The sequence below is a fragment of the Babylonia areolata genome, chromosome 10, assembly GCF_041734735.1.
Source record: "Babylonia areolata isolate BAREFJ2019XMU chromosome 10, ASM4173473v1, whole genome shotgun sequence".
NCBI lineage: Eukaryota > Metazoa > Mollusca > Gastropoda > Neogastropoda > Buccinidae > Babylonia > Babylonia areolata.
Window position 1 is genome coordinate 28,636,443 of NC_134885.1, and position 5,000 is coordinate 28,641,442.

Sequence of the window (5,000 nt, forward strand, 5' to 3'; positions counted from 1 at the left end):
TACATACATACATACAGACAGACAGACAGACAGACAGACACACACACACACACACACACACACACACACACACACATACAAATGCGTGCAGAAACAGATGGAGACAGAGAAACATCATTCTTTGGAATCAGTTCCCGAGTAATATTACTTTTGGTTTCTCTTTTTTTTCAAATACGTCGAAATCGGTATATTTGACCAACGGACATGCATACATACATACATACATACATACATACATACATACAGTCAGTCAGTCAGTCAGACCCACACACACACACACACACACACACACACACACACACACACACACACACACACACACACACACACACACACACACACACACACACACACACACACACACACACACACAGAAACCATAAAGACAAAGGCAGACGGACAGATAAACGGATAAAAAAAAAAATTAAAAAAAAAATAAATGGACAACCAGATAGACGGACAGACAAATAGACAGACAGGCAGACACAGGGAGAAACAAGACACGGACGGCCAGAGAGATGGACACGCAGACAAAAGAGACAGACAGACAAGCTGACAGACTGACAGACAGACAGACAGACAGGCAGGCAGACAGATAGAAAAAAAAATATATATATATATACACAGCACAGGACGTGCAGACACAGGGATAAAACAAGACAGACAGACAGAGAGATAAACAGACACAGAGACAGACAGACAGGCTGACAGACAGACAGAACAAAAAGAGAGATACACAGCAGCGGGCGTGGATGAATAAGTTGCATTTCAAGCTAAAGAGAAAAGAAGAAAAAAGAAAGAACACAGTTCAGCGTGTGATGTAGAGGAACTATTACTGTCTGTCCCATGTATCAGAGTACATGACACTTGAAGTCTTTTTTTTGTTTTATGTGGGGTGATAGAAAATCTGGTTCGTTTAGTAACCACACCCCTGACATCGATTTAAGTTTGTTTGTCGGGTTTACACACACACACACAGACACACACACACACACACACGCACGCACGTGCATGCACGCACGCACACGCGCACACACACACACACGCATGCACGCACGCACACGCGCACAAACACACACACATTACACACACACGCACACACACATGCGCACGCGCGCACGCACACACACATGCTCACATACACACACACTCTCTCTCTCTCTCCCTCCCTCTCTCTCCCTCTCTCTCTCTCTCTCTCTCTCTCTCTCTCTCTCTCTCTCTCTCAATGCGCGCACAGACATAACGAGACAAAGAAACAGAGTCGGACAGAGAAGATTCAGTCACCGTCAGAGAAACCGGACAAGCAGCATCAAGGAAAAACAAAAACCCCAAAGAACGAAAGTTGACGAACGGGCATACAATTATGGTGGAGTGATGGCCTAGAGGTAACGCGTACGCCAAGGAAGCGAGAGAATCTGAGCGCATGGTTCGAATCATGGCTCAGTCACCAATACCCCCCCCCCCCCCCCTTCCCCAGTCACCAATATCCCCCCCTTCCCCTCCTTCACTAGACCTTGAGAGGTGGTCTGGACGCTAGTCATTCGGATGAGACGATAAACTGAGGTCCCGTGTGCTAGCATGCACTTAGCGCACGTAAAAGAACCCACGGCAACAAAAGGTATGTCCATAGGCAAAATTCAGCAGAACAAATCCACTTCGGTAGGAAAAAAAATAAAACTGCACGCAAAAAAAAGAAGAAGAAAAAAATGGGTGCCGTTTTCAGTGTAGCGACGCGCTCTCCCCGGGGGACAGCAGCCCGAATTTCACACAGAGAAATCTGTTGTGACAAAAAACAACAAAAAAAACCAAACAAATATGCTAATAATGATTATATAATTATACATATTTATGCATACACACACACACACACACACACACACACACACACACACACACACACACACACCACACACACACACACACACACACACACACACACACACACACACTAAAATAATAAGAACGACGAATGAGAATAGAAACTGGAATAGTCTGTCAAAAGTAACAAAGCGATGAAGAAGAAGAAGAAGAAAAAGAAGAAGAAGAAGAATTAGATGATGATGATGATAATAATAATAATAATAATAATAATAATAATAATAATAATAATAATAATAATAATGACTGACTGATTGAACCTTTAATGGAAAAGGAATTAGGGACAATAAGTACCTTTTCCTACCACGACAAAACAAAAGAAGAAGATTTATTTTATTTATCTTTTTATTTTTTTTTTAAAGCGCCCTAACCAACGACAGTGAAGAGATTCCTTTTTCGTTTTTTTTTTTTCTTTTTTCTTGTTTTTTTTTTTCTTTTTTTCACGTTTCTTCTTCTTCTTCTCTCTCTTTTTTTCCCCCTCTTTTTGCCTAATATTATCATTTCTTTTTAATTCACTTTTTTCAGTGGTGGCTGGGTACATGTGAAACCACATCCACCATGCCTTTTTTTATGTTAAAAGACAAAGAAAAGAAAAGAAAAAAAGGTGTGAAAACAAACTAAAAGTGCAAGTTGACGAACAAGAGTTTGTAACCAGCACTCAATGTTATTTCTTGTTGGTTCCAGGTGTTTAAATGCTACATCCTTCATGCACTCTCTCTCTCTCTCTCTCTCTCTCTCTCTCTGTGTGTGTGTGTGTGTGTGTGTGTGTGTGTGTGTGTGTGTGTGTGTGTGTGTGTGTGTGTGTGCTCTCTGCATCCGTTTCGCCTGCATGCCTACAGCTATACGTGTGTATGTGTATCCGAGACCCAGAAAAAAGATATCATCTATTCCTTCACGCTCTCTTGCTCTTTCTTACACATTGGTGGGGGGGGAGGGGGCAGGGGGTAGGGGGGGAGGGGAGGCTTAGTAGGGGGGGGAGGGTGCAGGGGGAGCTTAGTAGGGGGATGGGGGCAGGGGGGAGGGGAGGCTTAGTAGGGGGGAGGGTGCAGGGGGGAGCTTAGTAGGGGGAGGGTGCAGGGGGTGGGGGGGGGGCTTAGTAGGGGTGAGGGTGCAGGGGGGTGGGGGGGGCCTAGTAGGGGTGAGGGTGCAGGGGGGTGGGGGGGGAGCTTAGTAGGGGGAGGGTGCAGGGGGAGCTTAGTAGGGGGGAGGGTGCAGGGGGAGCTTAGTAGGGGGAGGGTGCAGGGGGAGGGTGCAGGGGGAGCTTAGTAGGGGGGGGTGCAGGGGGAGCTTAGTAGGGGTGAGGGGTGCAGGGGGGGGGGGGGGGCTTAGTAGGGGGGAGGGTGCAGGGGGGGGGGGCTTAGTAGGGGGAGGGTGCAGGGGGAGCTTAGTAGGGGGAGGGTGCAGGGGCGTGGGGGGGCTTAGTAGGGGGGAGGGTGCAGGGGGAGCTTAGTAGGGGGAGGGTGCAGGGGGGTGGGGGGGGGCTTAGTAGGGGTGAGGGTGCAGGGGGGAGGGGTGTGGTGCTCTCTCGTCTGTGTTCCTGTCTTTCTCTCGGTCATTTTCTGTCTCCGTCTCTGTCTCTTCTTTTCTACCTCCTCCCCCCCTCCACCTACTCCTCTCTCTCTCTGTCTTTCTCTCTCTGTTTCTGTCTGTCCTGTCTGTCTGTCTGTCTGTCTCTGTCTCTCTCTCCCTCCGTGCCTCTGTCTCTCTCTGTCTGTCTCTGTATCTGTTTTTCTTCTCTGTATATATATATATATATATATATATATATATATATATATATATATATATATATATACATTTATATTCATATATATATATATATATATATATATATATATATATATATATATAATTTTTATATATATTCATTATTCATATTTAAATTCATATATCCCTGTCTCTGTCTGTATGCCTGAAAATTGTATTGAAACTGAGGTCCACTTGCTTTTGATTTGTGCTTGATATGAAGCCCTTAGAAATGACTGAATTCCTTAAAAAAATAAATTAAAAAAAGAAAAAGAGAAAAAAAGAAAAAAAAGATTATCTTTTAAATGTCGTCATCAATAAATATTCAGACGTGCAACTTGTAATGTCGAATTCGAACGAATATTTGATTTAATTAAGACAGAACCAAAAGTAAGCTGGTAGTCTTTGTGCCCAAAGTATTAGACTTACGGCTAAAGCTTTGTTGATATTATGAAGCGAAAATGAATATCATTTCGGATAAGTTTTTATGCGTATTTTCACCCTCTTTGTAAGTGGACCATAGGCCTGTGCAGTTAGATTATTCTGAGTTATGAGTTGTATTTCTCTGTCTGTCTGTGTGTCACTCTCTCTCTCTCTAATAATAGTAATAATGATGATGATGATGACGATGATGATAATAAATAATGATGATAATGATAATGATAATAATAATAATAATAATAATAATAATAATAATGAGATAATAATAATAATAATAATAATAATGATGATGATGATGATGATGATGATGATGATGATATTAACGAGTTGGACTGCTCTTGACCCACAGCCTGGCTTCTACGTCAAACTGACCAGTGGTCAGATCAGAAATCAGAGTCGAGTCAATGTGAAAGTAGCAGGCCTATCTGAATGTGAAAGTACTGTAGCAGGCCTATTTCGCAAAGAACAACCTCCTCACACACACACACACACACACACACACACACACACACACACACACACACACACACACACACAGAGAGAGAGAGAGAGAGAGAGAGAGAGAGAGAGAGAGAGAGAGAGAGAGAGAGAGAGAGAACGAACGAACGAACGAACGAACGAACGAAATTGTTTTAATTGAACTTTGGCCATGGACCACAATTCAAAACCAGGGGACTGGGGGGGTGGGCATGGGAAGGGGTATTATAACACTTGAATAGATGACACAATATTATAATGTTCATGGACGTGACATTAATTCTACTTAATTAGGTCTGAGTATATGATTTCTCCTTTTGATCGCATGGAAAATGAATTTTGATACATGGCAACTGAGAGAGAGAGAGAGAGAGAGAGAGAGAGAGAGAGAGACAGAGAGAGAGAGAGAGAGAGAGAGAGAGAGAGAGAGAGAGAGAGGGAGAGAGAAACTGAACACT